Source organism: Corvus brachyrhynchos, unplaced genomic scaffold (genome assembly GCF_000691975.1).
Source record: "Corvus brachyrhynchos isolate BGI_N302 unplaced genomic scaffold, ASM69197v1 scaffold220, whole genome shotgun sequence".
Taxonomy (NCBI): domain Eukaryota; kingdom Metazoa; phylum Chordata; class Aves; order Passeriformes; family Corvidae; genus Corvus; species Corvus brachyrhynchos.
Window position 1 is genome coordinate 767,699 of NW_008236209.1, and position 23,576 is coordinate 791,274.

Below are 23,576 nucleotides of genomic sequence, written 5' to 3' on the forward strand. Positions count from 1 at the left end.
GCTATGAAGGCAGAGTGCTACTTAGATATATTTGCATCGTTTTTCTTGTACTTCATATTGTTTAGATAAATCCAAATGACTTCACAGATATTTCTGCACCTTGGAATATGACTGGAGATACCCATCACCAACCACAAACTCCTGAGTTTTGGGCTAAGTACTGTGAAAGGCAGCATTTTCCTAACAAGACCTAGTGCTCAAGTGCTGCCACTGGGGAACATTTGCCAATAGGTTTGTCCCTGCTTGTTCTTTCATTGTGGCAAACTTCCTGGAAATAGTTTTTAATATCCTAATCACCAACTTCAAACACACTACCATTGCAAAGCCAGGCGTGCACAGCATCCTGTGCTTTAATGCTTTCCAACAAAGTACTGACCATACCAAAACTGTTTTCCCCTTTCAGTGGATGTGTTCCAGCACCTCATCTTAAAACTCCTCTATCTACAGCTTTGTCAAAACAGCTTCAGAAGAACTGCCTGCTAAGCTTCATAATTATGCTAAGTACCAGACTCGAATAATCCATGGGCGTATATGAGAGCTATCTGAATTACTAACCTTACTCAGGTCTCAGTGCAAAGCAGAACAGATGTCTGTATATAGAAGTTGCATTACTTTGACATAATGATGTGAGAACAACACAGTCACTTGGTCATTCACTGAAGCTTATAGCCAGGTTTTTTAATAATATGGACCCAGCCACAAAAACTTTCTCCCTTTCAGTTTTAAACCATGCAAAAACCAAAGAAGTTTAAGACCCCTTCTGTGGCTAAACACTGTTCAGGTATTTTAATTATCCTGTAGAGATGGTGTCAAATTGAACTTGTGTGCAGAAGGGCAGTGCAGAGGGGCAGGGAGCTCTTCACACACCCACCCCGCTGTTTCTCATGCCCAGGTGGTTCTTCACCCCCGTGCTGGGCACCACTTTCAGTCCATCTCACCACCAGGAGCTTTCACCTGTGCCCCTGCACACAGCCCCTGCAGTGCAGTGCCACAGCACAGGGAGGCACAGCAGCCTGGGCACCAGAGCCAGCTCAGGGGACGCTGCCCAAGGGAACCATCCCCAAACCCATGCCCTTCAAACCTGAGTGGGAGCTCCAGCACACAGCTGGATTGAGGAGCAGCAGCCAGGGAACTTAAGGAACACAGCACCCGTTCTATGTAACAGGTTTACAAGTATCCTCATATTTTTATACAAATAAGTGTTTTACTTTCCTGATATGCATTGTTGTGATTATATGTTACTAGCTATGACACTACCAGCCCACGGGTTTTCCTTTCTCCCCCCTGCTCCATCTCTTTGCAAATCATGTTCTCTCTGGCAAATGTGTTTGAGAGTCTTCACCTGCTTTTGAACATGAATACATTAACACAATGAATTGATTTTGTTTTATTATCTTTAAGACATCTTCTACCTCTGACTACTTTGCACTTAATGCACAAAGAACATTCACACGTAATCTAGACATGTAGGGCATGCAGATTAATAATTACATGGTAAAGAGCTCCCATGTAAATATGTGTCATTTACACTTAAAATCCTGTTCATTTTTCTTAACATTCTGTATTAAAGCCGATTTAAATTATATCCTAATACTGCCTTGTAATTGCCAGAGTAAAATTTAGTATTTATTCCAAAGTTAATGAGTATCTATAACTTACATCAACTGGGAAGCAATAAATTACAGTAAAATATGATTTGCTGCACTAAAACCTAGCAGAAATGCTATTGCATAGAACAGGTAGTTCCAATTCTAGGATTTACACATTAGTGCCACACATGGGAGACAACAGTCAGCAACAGTCAGCAACAGTCAGCTCGGGCACAGAGATGGCTCTAGCTGATCTTTTAATCCCTCTGATGCCAAGAAGTACCATCTGAACACCACTTCCATGCTGTCTTTGAGATCCTCAACATCCATAAGCAGGGCATAAGAAATACATGGGCTTTTTTAAATCAAGACATGAAATGCAAACCCCACCATGAAACATACTGCCTTTTTCATACAGGCAACCACCTCCTCCTGCAAGAAACACTCTGGGTGCAGGTCTCAGGCACAAGGTTTAGCTCAGCTTCCGAGCAGAACAGGACAGAATGAGGCAGACATTGAGGGCTCCTGCTCCATGAAACAACTCTGTCCTCCTGAAGGCAGGTGACCTGCACAGATCACACAAACCCACCCAGGATTTCATCTGGGGCTTTGTTTTCACTACAGAATGTAAATCACTAACATTTTGAAGGATCCACTATGAAAGAGGATTTTCGTACCTCTGTGAAGGAAAGCAGAACAAGAGCAAATCTGACTCCTGTTCTCCCAGGCCTGGACAGATGCCTCACAGCCGCTGGCCACGGTCACATCTGTGCACAGATTAACACAAGGCTCGGATGCCAAATAAGCCTGCTCAAGCAAACCACAAGTGATAAGGGAACAGCAGAGAACAGAAGATTTGTCTGATGAAAGCCCAAAGCCAGCGTGGTACTCCCAAACACCAGCCCCATTTGGAACACGTATTTAGTAACTACTTGGCACCGTCACTACAAGGAGAATGAGCCTTCTCAGCGTTTTCAGAAAGCACACACCTGTATTTCTAAAGAAGTGAGATTTGTTTATTCTGCACAGCTGTAGTTAACATCTACAGAGTGGATAATGTACTTCACATCTGCTTCTGGTTACTAATTTAGCCAGCCTCTGAAAATGGAGGCATGCAAACTGGAAAGCCAGACTCATTACCTCTACAACCAAGACCACCAGTTGATTCCCACCAGGACCTGGCCTTATTAACCTTAGTCTTAAATTACAAAGTCACAGATGTACTCATCAGTTGCTTGATGAAGATTCATTTGCCAATCTCATCTCACAAAAGGGCTAATTAACATGAAGACATTACAGGCTGATGATTTGAATTGTTATAATGCAGGACTGCAGACAAATAGGAAGGCACCTGCATATCTGTAACAACTAAAAGCTCTCTCTAAAGTTCCAATTAACCAGCGTAATCATAAGAAATTAAGTAAAAAGCACTGAATTGCATCAGTCATGGGCCTGTTCTGCAGAGTCAGACAAATAAATCCATGTCTCCAAGTGTAGCACTGGTACAGCCATGGTGGTTTGAGGACAGAAAGAAAGAACTATGTCACTTATTTGGCTATTTTATTAGGAAAGATTGAACAAGTCTTTGGCACATAATCCCTTCACCAGATCTGATAAAAGCAGAAGCAAACTCCAGGCTAAATACAGGTTAGAGATGACTGCTCTGAATTAACCTAATTATGTTATTCAATTAGGCAACTTTAGGGAAAGGATGGCTAGCACCTGTGGAGGAAAGAAGGGCGCTGTGTGAGGGACATGAAAGGTTGGCAGCTGTGGAGAAAGGAGGTAGGACACAAGGGAAAGGGTCCACAGGGAGTCAGCTGAGAAAATAATAGATCAAAGCACAAAGACACCAAAGGTCCGGGCGTTTCCAGGCACGCTGCAGCTCCAGGAGCCAAGACTCTCTGATCACTCCAGGCAAAGAGACTGGATTTGATCAGCCTCCTGACTACCGTGGTCTCACCCATAACAGCCTCTCAATGGGAGGTCCAAAGGCAGATGGTGTGAAAATCCCTGGGAAATTCCAGAGGGACATCCTGGGATCAGCTAGGGTGTGCAAATCCGCCTGGTGCTGACGCCCAGCGCAGCAGCCCACCTGCAAAACCAGCTCCAAATTATCTGCCATGGGACCCACGAAGCAGAGAAGGGCTGGAGGCATTTCTCCCCAGGGCACCACTGCCCTCTCCTTTCTTGTTCTAGGGGCCTGTCCCAGTCTCTAAGAGCTGCTTGCCCCAAGGTCTCTATCTACTACATTTTCTGGAGTGTTTGAAGGACCAGACACAACACAGGCTATACAGGGCAAGAAACCCACAGGTGCCCTGCTCAAGTGGTGTCCGGACACACAGGGATCCTGTGGAGCAGCAGGTTTGATGCACTGCTGGAAAACTTGGTCTTTAGATGTAGGAGGGTAGAGTAGAAATTTTAAACTGCACCTGTCTCCTGTAGTAACATCAAGAGTACCTGTGTGACTTTGTTTTCCTGGCACCTTTAGGGGTACATCTGCACTGCACCACACATCACACTGCAGAATGCTGCAGGCAAGTGCCAGCTCCTCTCCTCTCAAACGAGAACTGTGTGTTTTAGTCAGAGAAGGGCTCAGCCACGGGACACAGCAGTGAGCTGACAGACTCAGCCTCCAGACCCCGAGGCAGTGACTGCACAGAGCTGTGCTTTGCCATGCAGATGTGCCAGCCCATCCACAGATGGAGTCACAAACGCAGAGCATCCTGGGGTGTCCTGCAGATGCTTCCTCCTCTCCCTTGTTCAGAGGGCACTTCAGCATCCCATGGTCTGGGTAGACCCCTGTACCTTTGCAGGCCTTTCCCAGCATGGTCATTCCTCAAAACCCAAATTCCATGGTATAAAGCAACAAAACCCACAGAAATAATGATTTTGTAGTCAGAACAAAATTACTTAGGAAAGGAAAATGGAAGCTGTGCACTTACATGGGTCTCCCATCAAAGACAGGAGCTTTTACATCTCCAGATTCTTGGTCTGCTTCAATTTTCTGTCTTACCACTGTCATTTAGGAACTCACAGGCATTTGCTGAGGATTAGTTCAGCTCCAGGCACTCTCCTTCCCCTCTGTCTTGCTTGCAACTACCTAATAGTTAAAAGGACTAAAAGCATACAAGAAACATTGCACAACCAGGTGAACAAACCACAACCAGGTATTTACAGAGCAACTCCATCACAGCACTACTGAGGACTTGTGGGTTTAGCCCAAGCATATTTACCGTGAACAGAAAAAGAGAAACTTGGACAAGTAAAATGCACTTGATCACAAGAGCCTGAAGACAAAAGAAAGCCAGAACCATTGTAGAAACTGCAGAGGGAGAACGGTTTCCCAGAAAAGGATACAATGAATATCTGAGAGTACTGGAAAAGAAATTGAGTGCCCTTGTAAGGTATACTGAACTAATCCCTTCAATGAAAAGCACTAAGATTTCGTGCTAAGATTCTTCGGTGGCTAAGCTTTTCTAAACATATTCGGGGACAGAGAGATGCTATTTTGAAAGATGCCTAGAAGGGTTTTCAGGAGACAAAGACAAAAAAAAATGTCAATGATGAGCAGTAACTGTATAATCCTGAGTCTGTACTGCCCATCTGAATGTCAGCTGTTTAATGTACAACTCTCCTCTGACGTTTTGCTTTCACGACTGCCTGCCTGCTCGGTGCTCAAGCCACACATTTTGTTCAGCTAAACCTGATCTGTGGAGAAGTTTTATCAGTGACTATTTAATAGCAATACTGCTACTAAAAACATAACAAAAAATGAACAGCTGGAGTGTTACACAGCCAGATTTCCATGCATAAAGGAATAAACACAATCTCAGGATGTATACGGTCATTGAAAAGTTTTTCCACTGAAATGAGAAGCACCAGGTTGTGCAGACCTTATTATTAATGAGACGAATTTACTTAGCTAAGCAGCCTGGAAAATCTCATCTTCTGGGGATCTGCTTTCAGTGTGAAAGCACTGCAGCAGAGCCTGTACACACAAAGCAGAGAAGACAACCCTGAAATATCAAATATTAATTAGGTACTATTCAATTAAGGAAGGCTTTCACACAATCCATGAATTACACTGAGAAAGGACTTGACCATTTTGAAGACAACTCTCAGCATCCACTGGCTCAGCGAGTGCAGGAATACCCTCCAGCATCCCTTCTGATCCAAACCAAAACACAGGCTGTTCATTTAACATAGGGATGTAATGACTTAGAGAATACCCTGACCACTGCATCCTCAGTTTAAAAAAAAACATATAACGAAACCTCAGAAACCTTCAGAAGTACAGGTATTGCATTTTGGTAGCAATTTAAAAGCTAGGAACTTAGGATGACAGTCAACTTCAATACCCAGCTCTCCACCTTTATAAAAAGGTTGAAAGAGAAATCTGATCAAAATGGTTTTCTTTACAACATACCTGTTTTTTCTCAGGCAGAAGACTCAGTGTGCCATGATCTCTTGGGCTTTGGATAAGTATTCTCTAAAATGTCATTTCCGATGGGTTATGTACAGTTTAATGGGAGGATATTATTTCAGATCAGCGAGGACTCATAAATCACCTCACATAACCACTGTGCACTACTGCCTACTTAGCCAGTTCCTCCTGAAGAAGCCCACTAACCTGGATGAAGGATGGACCACAGATCAGTGCTGGAGCCCTTGGCCAGACATACTGGGCACACCACCTTAGGTGGAGGATGGCAGGACCAGCTCAAACTGGACCAGGCTGTGGCCACAGAGAACCCTTCACTATCACCCACTGTCCTCCTTCTGACAGTTCCCAAACCCATGGTGATTAAGATGGTGAATAAAATTACCCAGCACACATGACACCCACAGAGGATCCACAGCCATGGATCTGTGAAGTGCCCTGAACACCACATTCATACCCTAATTTTATCCTCACCCCCATCTCCCATAAATACCCAGTACCCTAAAACTGGGTCACTGCTGCCTGGAGGGTGGCAGGGGAAAATTCATAAATATTGATGCAGGCAAAAGACATAAACTTTTATTGGAGGAGTGGGTTCTGCCTACCACACCCCCAGGAGCCTCAGTGCCATCAGCAGTCTGTGGTGCCAAACCATAATTTAAAGGCTGAATTTTATGCCAACTCACCAGCCCTGTCAAGGCCATTTTCCATTTCAGCCCATTAATATCACGAGAAGTCAAGAGCCTTCTTTGGCCTCATCACCACTTCTGGAAAGGACTTGTACTCCCTCCAAAAGCTGCCTCTCCTGATGAGGCTGTGAGAGAAGATGCTCTTCACATGCCAGGAAAGCAGAAACTCCTCCACCTCTAAACTCCAACGTCCAGCACCAGTCAGCAGGATTTCTGTTTCGAAGTGATGTATTTTCAAAAGAGACATCGTTTTCTGATTCAGAAGAGCCTTCTAATAATGAACTGCATGGCCCATAGCTATTTCAGGTTGGTAGTTTTTAAATAGCACAAAAAAATTCATGATAAATTATGTTTTTTAAATAACTTAAGGTAGGGAAAAAATAATCACAACCAATTCATCTATTTGCAAGGAAAAGCCATCCAATAAACACCTCCATCATAAATGGGTGAACAGACAGAAAAGTTCTCCTCTACCACTAAAATTCAGGTTTTAGCATAGAGGCAAAGAGCAGACAGCGTGAGCTGAGCTCAGTACGTCACTGATTACCTCCTCGAGAGAATAATACAGCTTTCATATCAAGAACACACAGCTATAGGTCTCTGCAAGAAATTGCTCAGAAATACAATTAGCAGGTAATGTAATTGAACAAATATGTCTCATGGAAAGGACATAAACTTCCAGTTAACCAGTGCCTGAACTGACCTTGTTATTGAGCACATTTCATAGAAGCTTAAACCACCACAGTTCAACAAACCCAGCCTCAAAGTGAAGAGTCATTCAAACCATCGATCATGGGGAGCCAGAGTTCACACCTAATAGGATCTTATGAACAGAAAGACAAAGCTGCTTGCATATTTTTCATGCAACATGTTCTATTCAAGATGTTGTTGTTGTTTTGATATTCAAACAGTTCTCACTGGCATTCTAGTTACCCATAATTTGTTCTATCAGCCCAGCCAAGAGAGCAGCGAAGTGCAGCTGGGGAGGCAGAAGGTGGTGACAGACTGAAGAAAGCTGTATGGACCCTCAGAGAAGGTTATCTGTCCTTTCACTGCAGGGATGTGTGCGCAGAAGGAGTGCAGGCTCTTTAACCAGTGTGCCTGGAGGCCCCCCCATGAAAATGCCTTCACACACCAAACCTGTGCGCCTGCATCATTTTTTTTTTGCATCAGTGAGTAGTTTCAACACCTCTGGTGTTTGCCAAAGAATCAAAGCACTAAAAATTGAAGCAAACTGACTGCTCCTGTCCCACAGTAAGATGGCACAAACACGTGTCATCACTCCTCTCCACACTTACGGGTGCTGAATTATCCTCCCTTGGTTCTAAAAGCAAGGGCCAGCAGTCCAAGGAGAAAAATATCACAGCTAGAACAGCTGAAACCAAAGTAACAAACTGGCATTTGAATGCCTCCGCTCTTATATGAAAAACACCTTCTCACAGTAATCAATAGGCGTCATCTCCCCTCAAACTGGCAGTTTTCTGCATGTCCAAACCAGAATGTTGGTGCCCACTAGAAACCAAACCAGCACTGCAGGGTGAGCTTCACTCCCAAACATCCACCCCTCCTGAAAGTCTTTGAGGTTTGTAAAACCACAGGCAGATTAATAAAATTGACCAAGGATGAAGAAGGACTAAAATAGCTTGCTTTCTTTCTAAAGCCACTGGCAAAAATCAAACCAATTAAAATCATGATCTGAGTCAGTTTTAGTCGATTGTTAGCACCTTGGGCAAAACGCCGCTAGAGCAGAGTTGAAGTTGGTTTCCAATTTAGCTGTCAGTGCTACAAGGGAAGGGGCTTGAGGAGATGAAGGAAGGCATTAATAATAACAGAAGCAAAGATGAGAGCTTGGTCCACACCATGGGCACAGGATTTGCATCAACTTCCCATGCCTATCTGACAGCAATCCCAGCCCAGGGCAAGAATAAAGCCAGGAAGGAAAGAGGAAAACTTGAAGGGACGCAAAAAAAATCCCCAAAAAACAGTGCACAGACACATAGTCAATAAAGAGTATTTTTACAAAGCAGTTTAAACCAAACGTTCCCAGAAAAAACGTTTTCAATGAGCAGGTGACAAAAGCACCTTGCACAGACCATAATGGATGTTTCATGGACAGCACGTCCTGTCACCTGACCAAGCACAGAGAGAAGGCTGGGATCATCAGCACCAAACCCAGCAGAAATATCCCACTGGACTGGTAACTGGCACACCAAACCACAGGATGAGGACACCCTATGTATCTACGTGCCATCTACATTAGAGAATCACCTCAGCTGGCTTCATCCTGGACAACAGGATGTAGTGACAGCAGCAATATCTGCAAGAGGCCGGAGGGGACAGCGTAAGGTTATCCTACAAAATACTTTGGTACTGATGGTGACCCATGGCCAAGAAGCACCACCATGTAACAAGTCACCAGCAAAGGAACGAGGCTGTGCTCTGTTTACTGCTGGATTCCTGGGACAGAAAACCATGGCAGGTGGGAAGCTGCTGTGTGCAGTCCCACACCAGCCACTGAGGCTGCTGAAGGGGCAGGCAAGTCAGGCCAATCTGCAGAGGCCAAAGGCATCCAACCAGCCCTGGAGAGTGCTGAAGGAGGAGAGTGACCTGGCCTGTGTCCCTGCACCAGCTGCTGGATGGTGGCCAGGGCCCTCTGGGGTGGCTGCAGCAATTGGCAACGCAGGGTAAATGCTGCACCGGGGCAGGACATGGCTGCACGGGGAGAAAACAGCACTCTGAGGGTGTGTCATGTACAATACACATCAATACCAAGACGTTAATTTGCCCAAGGCAATGTGCTTATTGTACAACGTACCTTGGAACAACAGCAGAGTGCCAGTCACACCAACAGCACATCAGGATACATCAGCGACAGGGCACCGAGGCAAGGCTGGGCCACCAAGTAATACCAACAGAATAAACACACAACTCCAAGCTGTTCTGACAGAACGTGACCCCTGACAGAAGCAGCTCAAATCTAAAAAAAACCCAAATGATCAAGCAACAACAACAAAAACAACACCACAGGACAGAAGCTAAAAATAAGATTCAGCAGCATTGCTTTTCATCAGGTCTTCTTCCGTGCCTGAAAAGGAAGAGCTTGCAGTGAGCAATACCTGCCCTCACTTCGGATTCCGGATCACAAACAACTCATCAATTCCCAATAGTTCACATGCAGCTTGAACAAGGTGTCATTTTTCTGGGGAGGAAAAACAAGAGCGAGAAACTGTTACAACTCTAAAAATACTGGGGAGTGATGAACTGGAAGGTTGGGTCCTTGGTGGACGCTGATTCTCCTGCCACTTATCACGCACATGCGCTCGTTCGGGCAGCAGACGCGCTGTGGGAGCCACGTCCAGACACCCATCACCTCTTCTGAGGGTAAGGGAGGACCTTTTCTTTGCAGGAAAGCCTGGCAAGGCACTCATTCCCTTTTAGCTGCACCCTCCAGTGCCTCAGACTGATGTAAAGGAGGTCCTTGTGGTTTACGAGGCACTTAGAGGAGCACAGGAAGGACTTACATGTTTGTCATCCCAACTTGTGGACAGCATCCCACAGAGGCAGAGACACTGAAAAGGGACCAGTTTCCAGAGGTAGCCAAGGTGCAGGAAATAATTAATTAGTGAACTGTATTAGCCTACTGAAAGAGGTGGACAACTGACAGTCTTTGCATTTTGGGTCTTCCATCCTTAACCTCCCTCCCAGATGAGGTGAAAAGGATAGGGACATGACATGTTTCTAAAAGGACAAGCTGAAAAAAGAGGAACCTGGGTACCTACAAAGAGGAGTGTTTAATACCACAGCACCCAGAGAAAAGCCTGTGACTACAGAAGATGGGAACTTAGCTACCACCACATCACATCAAAAGAAAACTCATCAAGTTTCAGTCCTCTGCTTTGAAACCTGTCCCACGCCTTTCTCACGTCTGCACGTCCTGATCAATTAGCTCACGTCAAAGCCTTGTTACACACACACACACACACACAAGTTCTAATTGATTTACTCAAGTCAGTGGGCAAGGAATAAACTACATCTTGGAAAATAAAGCTGGGCAGACTAGGGCAGCCCGCTTCACTGCTAGAGATTTAAAAGTTCAGAAACAAAGGCAGATCTGGTTTGTTCCCACAGCTTGATCATAAGCCTCAAACTGCTGGGTGCTCTGAGAGCTGTGTTAGCCCGGCCTAATCACCAGCCAGCCCAATGATTGTTAACATCAGTGCAGCCAGGGTATTAAGCCTACAAGTACAGTCATGCTCCATAGAAAGAGCTTGTTTATCTGGCAATAAACTTACACTGATCACAGCGGTATTAGCTAGAATTTATAAAGCATCAGCCACTCTCTCTATACAGTAAAACACAGAGACATCACAGAGCACACTGCAGATCTGAATACTGAATAGAAAATGCACATAAAACTAACATTTCCATGCTTTGTACTGGTATTTTGACTGGGTCAAAATTGATGCCACCACCTTTTAAAGACTCTTCATTCACACTGTATTTACCAAGGTGTTAATGATCCTTCAAGACCTTTGAGTCAATAATACTTATGTGAATAAAGGTAAAACATAAATAAGAAACAGATAAAGATGAAGATAATGCAAGAGACTGAATTATACAGCATAATTCCCAAAGCCAAATTTTAAAGCACAAAAGACCATAATACAGCAGAAGTGGAGAGGCAGCAGCTGCCTTCAAGGACATCCAGCACAGGACAGGGTAAAACTTCAAACTACACAGTTTCAGTTAACAGCATATTCCTGGCAATCTTTGAGGATGCAAACCAAACACAGGATTCTGCTCCCTTTTATTCACCAACAGGGTTTTTCGCTGCTGCAAGATCGGATTTCAGGAACCAAGTCTGCTTCTCTTACATTCTTCAGTCTCTATTAAACTTGCTGGAACTATCATGGCAATTCCTTGTACACACACAAATCCCACAGTGCAGAATCAAGCCTCAAAGTTACAGTTTATTCTAGCAATCTTCAGGCTTATCTTAAAACAGAACATTGATTCAACACAACCCCCCCCACACTTTTTATAAAGAAAAAAACTGAAAAAAAGAGAGCAAACATTTAAAATATTCATCACAACAGCGGTCAGCACTATGAAATGCAAAGCATATCACACTTCCACTGAGGATTTTATTCAGCAAGGCTGATACTGAGCAGCACAAATCATGTTTCAATCTAACCTGACAAGACAGTACTGGCTCAGGCTCTGTTCTTTATAAGGTGCCACCCAAATAAACACTGATGAGCTATCAAAGTCTCTTACCAGTAGTTATTCAAACACGTCCCAGGCACAGGGATAGTTTAAAATGCTTGAAGCAGCAATAAGAACAGCAATTAGAGATCTGACTGAGGAGGCAAAAGCACTTTAAGAAAAGACCTATAAAAGAACAGGGTTTCACACTGAGTGTAAGAATTGCTGATGAATTAATGGCAATGATCTTCACAACTTCATGAAAGAAGAGCGATGCGTTATCTTCCCTTAGTGACAGAGGCAGGGCCGTGACAAACAGCTCACTCAGACACGTCTGAACGAGACGGATCACAGTGTGCTACGTTTTCTTGATTTCTTTTATAAGCCTTTTGTCACTCAGGCTTCCTCATGCACACTCAGTTGCTCCTTCTGAAATACATTTAATGTAAGAACTTGCGATAGCGGGAACATGGCATGACAAGAATATACAACATTCACTGATAGGGGGCCCAAACCAGAGTGCTAACAGGTTTTGGGTAAATGAAAACTCGAGATGCTTGGCACCTTGCAGGACAGATTGTCAAGTCTCTTCTGCAGCATTTTAGGCTATCAAACCTGTGTGCTTTCACTGCAGTCTAGTATTACTATGAGTTTCAAAGGCAGGGCTGTTGGGGATTCTTTACTTTCAGTACTACCAAGTTAACCCCATCCATGCCATTAGAAAATGCAGAGACCTAATTTTTCTTTCAAGCTGTTTTATCAGTGAAAGAAAGATCTGGCTTCCAAATCCCAAATAATTTTATCTGGTAATTATTCTGTTAAGTCTGGCAGAAGCACACACTCTGAATTAAGTGAAAATGCCCATGTACCCCCACATTGCCTTCAACACACCAGTAAATGTATTTATCTTTTCTGTGACAGAGCTCCTGAGCTTCAGAAGAACTCAAGCAGTAATTCCAGCAATTTTGGGGATCACAAGGCTCACTGACACTGGTGCCACACATGGGCTCTGACAGGACTGGTAATTAAAGGACAGCACTTGTCCCAATCCAGTGCAAGCCCAGGACAGATCTTTCTGTCCTATGGTAAATGGAAATCAAGACTTTGGAAACCTAGGCATAGGCAGGGGACAACTTGAAGACTTCATTTAAAAAACCAAATTCATTCTTGAGTGTTTGAACCAATACATTCTTGAGTTTTCGAACCAATACACAGATTTAACAAGCAACAAAAATACTCACCGTTTTATAAATTGAAAAGGTGAAAAATCAGACAAGATGACTGAAGTTTTTTTAGATCCTTGAGCTCTGACTAACCAGAACATTATAGACCCCACTGAGCTGGGTCTCCTTTCTAGATATTTAACTATTTATTGATTTATTTGTTTTTCACTTGTAAACCCAGTTCTGCCACTCTTGATTAGAAGTTCAGCCCTCTCCTGCCACATTACAATTTGGGTACTTTTCAGACAATCTGCAAAACACCCAACTGGTAGAAAACATCCTCAGGCAATGAACTCAGCCAGATAACCTGGTCTGCAAAGGTATTTCTGAAAAGGCATTTTATTGCTGCAGAGGTATTTCTCTTAATACACTCAGTATTTGCAACAGCTTCAGCAGCCCAAATGCTAATGATTTTGCCAGCTCCTGCCAACAGTGATGATAAACACGTATCTTTGGTCTTCTTACGAAAAGCCCTGGAGTTGCAGCAAATCCGTAAGTTCCTTTTCCTCCTCGTGCCTCACGATCTCCATCTCTGCCATTGCCAACTCCACATCTCCCCTGGACTCTGGCTCCACTGATCACTCCCTGCCTCAACTTACCCCCATCACTTCTTCTCTGCTCCTCAGAAATCCACCCTCTGCACTGAGGAAATACATAGCCAGGCTGTTGTTACACTTCCAGGAACACTGATAAATTATGCCCATAATATCTCTCTTCCGTTACATTCTTCAGCTTCCTTGTGCTCTCCAGAGACTTTTCAAAGCTAATTTTCCATTGTGCTAAGTTTCACAGAATTTGCTTTCTCCTGCCACCACACCACACTTTCTCCCCCTTCCATTCTCAGCCTGGCACCTCTTAATCATCCCAAAGCAATTAAAAGTTCATCCTTCACAATCAAATGTTGAGTGAAATAAAAACCAGACAATTCCACACCAAAAGGCACAGCCCCCCTGCCTCGGTACTGAGCTTCCTGCCATCCTCCACACCACTCGGAACTGTGCTTTTTTTCAGCTGTTATACATTTCAAAATCTCTTTGTAACACTCTTCAGAAGTGCCTAACTAATTTTTCTGATCATACTCAAAAGCCTTGCACAAATATCTCAGTTTTGACGGGAGGCCTTTTCAGACCAAGGGTGGAACAAGGACAGAGATGGAAAACCTGACAGGTCTTTTTCCTTAAAATAGTTCCAGTGTGCCTATTTCTCCTGAGTAACCTCAAAGAAGTTTTGCTTATGTCCCAGAGGGGGAACAAATTCAAAATTTTAAACCCTGAAAGTCGCTATGAAAAGAATTGACAACTTTTACAGCTCTGCATAATCCTCCCCTCCTCTACATTCACTAATTGCTGCCACTCAAATTAAGCATCCCTAAACAAGAACATCTACTGTTCTTAAATGAATGACTAGTAAAAAGTACAAGTTTACCTTTGTTCTGTCTTCCATGCTGTTCTCTCCTTGCACAGGAGTTACTGGATCACTATCTACAGAGCCTTCACTCCTTTCCATCACCTACTAACTGGATACCCCACACGAAAAGACTATTACTTAGACTAGCTCATTACTCCCAACACCCCAGAAATCATGTGATAGAAATCCCTCCCAAAGACACAGTTATACAGACAAAACCTGAAAACTGGGGTTTGCACTGATAATTTGAAAAGAAAAAAAAAAAAAACAAACAACCAAACAAACACCGTGAAACCCAACCTCAAAACAAACAGCCCAACCCCTCTTCCAGCCAAAGAAACCAAACATGCTGCTTGCCAGTGGCCAAGTAACACAGCTCTATATGGTCAACAAGCCAGGTACAAACGAACCTCCAGCACTAAAGCAGACATTCTTTTATCAGCCTCCACAGCCAGGAAGTATCCTGACCTTGGAGTGGATCTGAAACAGGTCACACTTCACCCCAGGAATCTTTCTGCAGCTGGAGTCAGACTTCTGACCTTCTGCTGCTGTAGCCTTCCCATTAGGTGATCAAGAAGAGACTTGCTATTTGATCCTGTCTGACTTACTTCACTTTTACCACCTTTTATTGAGTTCCGCCAAAAAAACTGAAAACCCAATATCCTTTCCTCAGAAAGCAAACATGGAGCAGAGCAGGAGGAAGAGAAGAGCAGCAGATGAAAGTCACTCCAGTTCTCCTTGCCCAATCACTTGAAAGCAGTCAGCTATTTTTGGCAGTCTCTGAATGTTCAGTCACTGGTATGCAAGATGAGAAGCAAACGTAAAGCAGAGCACATGACAAACCTGCACTGACTGCACACCAGCGTGGCTGCGGAGACCTCTCTCCTCTTTACAGGCACAAGAAATAACATTTCAACATCGGCAGCGTAGGCTAGGAAGGAGCACGGGCACTGCATGATGGCCTCAAACAATTACACATCATTATTCCCTTAGGAAATGCATATGCCTGTAATTCCCACCAATACTACAACTCCCAAAAATACCTCTGCATCTTTGTTTTACAAGGAAAGGTTTTCATGGATCAGGTATTCCAGCTCTGCACCCCACAAGAAGTGACAATGGCTTGCAGTGACAATTGGGTCCATCGTAGTTTCTTATTCTCTTGCAGCACTCAGAGGAACAAAGTGTAAGTGACAGCAGTTCAGAGCACTGTGTGTAATTCCAATTAAAACATTTATCGTTTTTGAGGCAGTACTGTAGCACAACTTGGGCAAACTGAGATACAAGAGCAACACAAGAATTTCGTATGCGTACTGAACATAAAAGGCAGCTGCACAGAACTCCAGAGCAGATGTAAAATCCAAAGGAGAAATGGTTCTATGTAAGCAATTTGACAGCACATTGACAATGTGTGGAAGTAAATCCAGCCTCAGCTACTTGAACATTGTGGCCAGTACCAGTGAACAACTTAAGAGACACAATGGAAAAAAAACGGTACCTACCATCTTCTTGGTAAGTGCTGGGAAGTGGCTGAAAGAACAGAATCAGCAGTAGTCCTCTCTGCTTGTGTCTGCTGGGAGGTGAGAGTGAGCGTGGCCGGGCGCAAGCAGAGCCGTGCTGTGCTTCACCTGGAGCTCAGTCTGCACCGCTCCCTTCTCCTGCTGGCTCTCTCCCCTGCCCCTCTCTCCTAGCTTTCCTCTCTAGTTCTTTCATACTTGCTTTCTATTTCTATTCTATATGCAAGAAAAAATGTCCTGCACTTTTTCCCTTCATTTAATGAAAACCAAAAATTTGAGCAAAAAAGTCACCTACAACAGAAGAGGAAAACCACTGAGAACTCCCAATTCCCCTTTGCTGGAGATATGCAAAAGCTGTCTGGACACAGTCCTTCCTGAGTGATGTGCTCAGGAGATCCCACTTCAGCAGGGGGCTGGACTGGAGGAGCTCCAGTGCTCGCTTCCACTGTGGACCATTCTGTGATTCAATACCCAAAATGAACAGAAAAATCAAACCATTAGATGAGTGCTAATTACCACAGGATTTGAATAAACAGGCTATGGGGGGGCAGGGGAAAGTGGCTCAGAACTCCTAAACTTCCATAATTAAACTCAGTGGCTAAAACCTGAGTGAAACTGCTGGAAGCGCAGAGTTGATGGTCGTCACCTCTCCTGTGCAGTCCCTGGGGAAGCCACTGGCACGTGGGAATGGTCACCTGCAGCCAGGAGAGAGAGGGAACTGCCCAACTCCTGCCCAAGGACAAGGACAAGTCGCCCGATACCTTCGCCACCAGAGGCTGGGGCCGAGCCACCGGCCCTCGCTGTCACCACGCCGAGCTGTGTGTCACTGCCCAGGGGTCTTCCTCAGGGGCCTCTGTGAGGTGACAACAGAGCTGCCCCGAGAGGGCTCCAGAATGTTCCAGATGGTTCCAGAAGGTTCCACAAAAGCCTCACCAAACCTGGCAGGAACACTGGTGCCACCTTGGTATGTTTTCAGGGAATGGAGGAGGGAGAAGACCAGAAGGACAGTCAGGTGGGTACTGCCACTGCTGCTCCTGCAACCCCACCTCTGGGACGTGTCAGCTGCTAAAGCTCACAGGAACAGGGATACAGAAACCCACCGGAGCAGTTCAGCACCGCCACTGGATCCCCTGCGCTGGCATCTAAGAGTGACCAACAGAGGAGAAGCTGTCACTTTACAAACGTGACACCCAAAGCAAATGCTGTGCAACTCTTGGGTCAGATGAGGATTACACGATGCCTACCTCTGATCTGATCCCACTAACACAAATGGCATTCATCCTAAATTGGGCGGTAACTAAAAGCACATGTATCAAAAATACCAAGCACCAGTTAAACAATTTATTCTTAAAGCAGCCAAGAGAGCCTTACCTCAGGTGTGTCAAGCCTCACTCACAGAACAGAGGGATCTCTGTAAACACACCTTCATTTCAGCTACAAGCACAACCAGTGCCAAGGGTAACAAACCACCACTAGTTCAGATTTAGTCACTCTTGAACTGTGTACATGTAATGCAGCCCAGATCAATGGCAATTCGATTGCTATTTCAGGAATATCTCTTCTTCCCACTTCATTTCTGTCCTCTGCTCCCCCCCACCTCACAGTGATGCTCTAATTATTCAAACAACGTAAGCAGCGTTCAATCCATGCCAGCCCTTTCTTCCTTTAGCACTGACCTTGCCTTATACATCACTCTCACAAAACTAATTAAGTAGAGAACAGTCTCACTTTACACTCTCTTCATGAAAAAAACTGAATTGTTACCTGCCTGAGGGTGCAATTCAAATTATTTTCGCCTTCATTTCACTCAGCAACACAATACAAATATTGAGCAAGAAACCAGACCAGGCAATTCAAGGAAACCCTTTATCCAATATACCACACACAAAAATAAAAGGATTATTGTAAATAACATATATAACATAGTTGTCTCATTTTGGTTTTTAACCTGCATTTTCATGTAAGCTTGACCAAGACATGTTCTGGGAAAAGCAGGGAATTTTGTTAGGCCAAATGACGTAGTTGAGGAAAGAACAGTTTGGGGTACACAAGCTCTAGAGCCAGGCTCAGCTAAGAGGAATAGGAGTGGCTGAGAAACCTTCAGTCCCACAGAAGAGATCTAAGACCACAGAATCTGTGAAAGCATCCAGCCACTAACAGGGCAGTTCCTCTCCAACATACATCAACACCAAAGTCCTGGTCTGAAAATGCTCAGCTGTAGGCTAGCAAGTGAAGCTTGTCCTCTTAGAGCTACAAATGTTTTGTTTGTACACAGGACACCTCTGGATTTACAGAGGTTTTTATAAAAGCATGGATTCACTGCTTGCAGGGAGATTGAGGAACGGGATTTGCCCTGTCTTCGGTCCTGCAGAAGTGGTTCATGCAACTCTGGAGCCATGTCTTCTTCAACACACCACAGCAATAACACACAGTGAGGAACAGAAGCAGAAAAGGAACATTCATCTGACCCATGGCTACGCTGCAGCACTAAAGTCCCGAAGCACAGGGGTAAGACCAATGCCTTGCAGGAAATCACAGTAAATGGCACAAATACAGTTAATGACAAGTCTCCAGTATACTGTGGGTGGCCACAGACCAGAGATGCCAGAAGCCTAAGCCATGCATTCTTATGCATCTGCTGTGGCTGCTGGTGCTCCTCCTTTTGCAGCGCCCTGCAATGCTCTGTGGGGCTACTCATCCTCCAGGCTTCATTTGCCTGGGAGTTTTTCCTTTGAAGATGAGATTTGACATCTGCCAAGAAGCAACTATTATTAAGTTTCCCTCTAGAAACAAAAAAAAGATGACTCTCTTTTACTACCTTCTGTACAGCACGAGTTCTTTGGCATGGACAGCAGCCACACAAGAACCAACACTGTAACAAACCCCAGAGTGTGGAGCTTGTCCCTGAAAATCCTGCCTTACTGTGCATTTATTCAACACTGAAAATCATTGAAGAGCATCAGCACTAATGTGCTGGCATTTTGATCTCAAGACTGCTTCTGACTTTTGAGTTGCTGATGTTTAACCAACGTATGTGAGGGGCCACTGTCTTGGGATTTAAGAGGGAAGGATGTTTCTTTTATAAAGAGTTACTGTCGTTTGTGGTACCAAAGGCAGTCACAGATAATGAGTCATAACAGGAGGTAGTTACTGTAAATATTCCAAGCATGGGCACATTAACAACCACCCACTAATCAGAGGCAATGCCACAGGCAGACACAGAGAACTCCCACTGGTGTCACTGGGAATTTTGAATGGATCAGGACCTCAGCCAAGCACTTAGCTTCTATTGTAACCTGCAGCATTAATATCCAGGATGGTGTGGGTCGTGCCCCAGATTTTGGCTGTCGCTTTCCAGTGGGCAATGCAGGCACCTATTCAAAGTGGATCTGCAATCTCAGACAGGAGGCTCAGAGATTTCTAGTGTGAAGCAAACAAAACAAAAGCATTGAGTTTAATACTAATTCTTTGGTGTCATTAAATGTTTATAAAACAAACACAAGTTCTGATGCGCAAGTCAATAGCACCAACTGACCACAAAAAGACCCAATGTGCTGCTGGCAAACATCTGCCTGAACAAACACTCAAGTTCATATCCTAAACTGCAGCTGCTGCTGATGTTTGGTGGGGCTTTTTCTCCGAAATGCAAAAGAACTGGCACCCAAATTTCTGACAAAAAGACTAAGAAATGCGCTGCCTGTGACCGGAGCTGGCCAAGCAGCACTTGCGGCTGTTAGCACCGTGCTCCCTTCCCCCTTCTCACCCGGGTCTGCACTTGCTAATTTTGATTCCGTGGACTCAGACCAAGACGTGGTCAGCTTACATGAGGCTCCTCTTCAGTCCCTGAAGTAAGTTACTTTCTCATGATTCAGTACTATAGAAATGTAACTGTTGAGATCAGCTTCTTTATTTTTGTCAGCTTTTCTCCAGACCTTTCAATCACAAGCTGCATTATACTGTATTCCCATAAAGCCACGAAAAGCAGTAATAGATACCTCAAAATTCTGACTTCTGTTTCTCCTGCCAAGTGATTTCTCTAAGTGCTTTGTTTTCTGCTGTCACTGAATTAGAATAGTACCTGTGCTTCCAAAGTCTTCACTGTTACTGTCACTATTTCAATACACTCTTCTCAGATTAGAAGCTTTCAGCTTCAAAAATGCTCCTATTTTGCTTTCTGCAGAAGAAAATACACTCTCTATTTTCTCACTGCTTATGGCTGAGGTTATCAGACTTTTGAACAAAGTTATCCAAGTTTCTTGTGGTGACAGCATGGTGACAGGAAAGATCCCCCTTCATCTGCTTTGACGGGGAAGCCAATAGTAGATAATCCCCTTAGTAAAAAGAAAAACAAATGCAGATGAATCCATTCCTCAGATTTAGTTTCAGACTCTCTGCTCCAGCTCTTGACTTTGCTCAGAGGAGCCACACAAACTGCACAGCAGCCTCTGGAAAGAGTCTGGCTGTAATACCAGACAGCACGAGCTCTCTAAGGCCCAGGTCCAAAGGACAGGGCTTTCAGCACATCTCAGCTCCCTTTCTAATGCCCAATACTCTCCTACTAAACCACCCCCCCCCCCCCCCCCAATAAAAGATAAAAAAATCTGTAATTCAAAATAGGTTATGTTGATACAGCCCCAAGGATGGCTGGGGACACTCCATGCACTGTTCTCAAAGTGCGAGGCAAAAACTTTTTGGGGGAAAACTGTGGTAAGTCCCCTGCCCTGGCACACCCGTGGCTCTGCACAGCAGCTCCGGGGCAGGACAAGAACCTGTGTGGTGGGAACTGCACTGTCCTGGGAATGCCCCGGGGGCTTTCCTGAGCACAGAGCTGCCACCAAGCTGCTACCAACCCTTAGAGACCACGGCAGGATGCTGAGCTGTTCTTCTCCAGAACCTCACGTTCCTGCGAACCCTGGAAACAGCGCACAGCGAGGAGAGACACGGACACCTGCCCCATGATGAAACCAACCCAGAGGGACAAGGCTGCTCTCTGGAACCAGCTGCTTGCTACTACAAACAGCCTCCACCCTGGAGCAGCAGCAGTGCTGCCCATCTGCCTTTGGGAAGCAGCTGGGAGGATACCTGGGCTTACAGCACCCTGCATCTAATTCTCACACAGTCTAAAAAAAAATAGGGGGAGAGGAAATCAGCGCCATAATGTGCCATAATCTTATAGCTACACACTCACAGTTAATGCAGCATCTTGCAGAAAGTAAAGGTGCACATCCCTGACTTCGTTCTGTTAATCCATGAGCTTTATTTAGATTAGGCTAGATAATTCTCAAACATCCACAACCACTTTTAAAAGCAACCAGATATCGAGCAGAACACAGTCCATCACTTGGTTTTCTAGGCAGGACTTGTAAGTGGGACCAACAAACTCTAAAGCAAGCAGTTACTTTCCTCTTTGGCTTCAGAAAAGTGAAGAAACCCCAACTATTTTGAGTAATGACAGATTTTGATACTTCTGTAACACCTGCAGAACTCCACTGACACCACAGACTTTACAAACGGGTAATTTAACTGCAAATAACCACTGCAAGGCAATAAGTATTTGGTCTGGATTGTGCTTATTCCCACCAAAATCCACAGCCTTTCAAGGTTCTGTATAAATCAGTTTTGTCTAAAAAGACCCACCCCAAAAGCTGACTGAAGAAAGTGTCTTTGAACAGCTTACACAGAGCAGCTCTTACACTTGGGCTGAACATGGCCCTCCCCAAGTTCAGTAGGGAACTACAGCCAAGACTCATCTCATGCATGGCCCTGCAATGCCTAAGGAAGCTTCGGGAGTAAGAAAAGCTGACACTGCTCTCACTGAGAAGTATTCCACATTTATTAGGCAAATATAACCCTGGGACACCTGCATTTACAGCAGGTATTAAAACTACACCATGTTATCTTACAGAATGGGGGGGTACATGAACATATCACCACAATAAACTACTCGTATATGAAACATGATTATGTTGTTCTTTGAAAGAGGAGTTAACTAACTTAAAAACACAGAGCTTTCTCTCAGGACTCCAGTGCCACAGTACAGCTGCAGAAAAACGCAGGAAATGGTATCCCATCCTTTCCAGGCAAATTACTGTTTTACTGTATTAAAAAAATGCAACCAAACCAAAAAATCTAACAAAAAACCCACCCATCACTGCCTGGATTTACTACGGCTAGAGCCAAATTAAACAGCCCCACTTAAGAGTATTAACACTTGCAATCACCAAACAAGAATTCAGGCGGTTCAGAGGAAAAAACATTTCCTATTTTTGTCTACAACTCGAGAGGCTGAAGAAGACCATGCAGCCTATCCATAAACTAGTAAATATTAACTCCTTATCACCATCCCCGGAGCCTTTCTAAAAGCGTATTTCACAGGTGTTAACCATGACTCATTTGCCTACAGCGGTACCAAACCACCTCACACAAGTACCGGCTCCTCCTGCTGTATCTAAAACTGCCTCTTCACTTGGTGATAACAGAGAAAGTTTTTATATGAGCTCAAAGAGCGTAGCAGCGTCTCCTGGAAGCAGAGCATCAGCACCAACTGCTTTTCTTGGGAGCCTCAGAATATTCACCTTCTGGTACCCTGTCACCACTGACATCAAAGCCTTGCACGTCTAAGGCACTACTGACTCATTAACAGCAGGTACAAATGCCTTTGTCCCACTGGTTTGCCATGTGCCAAAGCCTGTACACATGCAATTTCCCACATGAAATATGTCACTAAAACTTATAATCATAGAATGAAATGGCATATCTAAGCTTGATTTTAAAAAACAAGCTTTCAGGCAAGCATAGCACAAGTACGGCAATTTCGTTTTGTTTACTATTATAACACAGTTCTAAATCATGCAAAATAATTCCTCAGAAAGGCGGGAATCTTTTGTTCTGCATTGCTTAATAAATTATTTAAAGTGCAATTTAGTGAATAAGGCCACCATAGAAGAAAATCAAAACCAACGCAACTTCAAAGAACATACTGTAAAGGCAAAAAAAATTTATCTAGAAATATGTAAGGTTTTGAAATGCATCTGAGTGGTGAACTTGATTGTGTTGTTGAGAAAAAAAATGTGATGCAAACGCTAAGGTTTTGGACATAGAACATAGTGAGAAGGGGAAAGACAGATCTGGGAAAAAAAACTAACATTAAAAAAAAAAAACCCCACCAAAACAGCTCTCTAAAGTGTTAAATACAAACTTTCAAAAATCATGAAACCAAAAGGCTTTTTATCAAGAATAGAAAGGTTGACTAGCTTTGATTCGGCTGCTAAAAAAGTAAATGACAGGGAAGTGTCCCACTCCGTTTTATAAAACTAGTGAATAAGGAGTAGTTTTTGGTCCTGCGGGGAGGCCCGGCCCACAGCCCTCCCCGGGTCCCCCCCAGCCCAGCCGGGCGCCAGAGAGCACACGGGGGCACGGAGGAGCACAGGGGCACCGCTCCGAGGGACGGCGAGCCCCGCACCGGCCCCACAGCCCGAGCGGGGCCGGGCCCGGGGGCAGCG

General features: G+C 44.4%; 1 protein-coding gene across 2 annotated transcripts in view; it reads right to left on the bottom strand.

Annotated features, from left to right (window-relative positions):
• Positions 1-23,576, bottom strand: part of FGF13 (fibroblast growth factor 13) — a 241,782-nt gene that overhangs the window by 217,519 nt on the left and 687 nt on the right. The window lies entirely within an intron of this gene.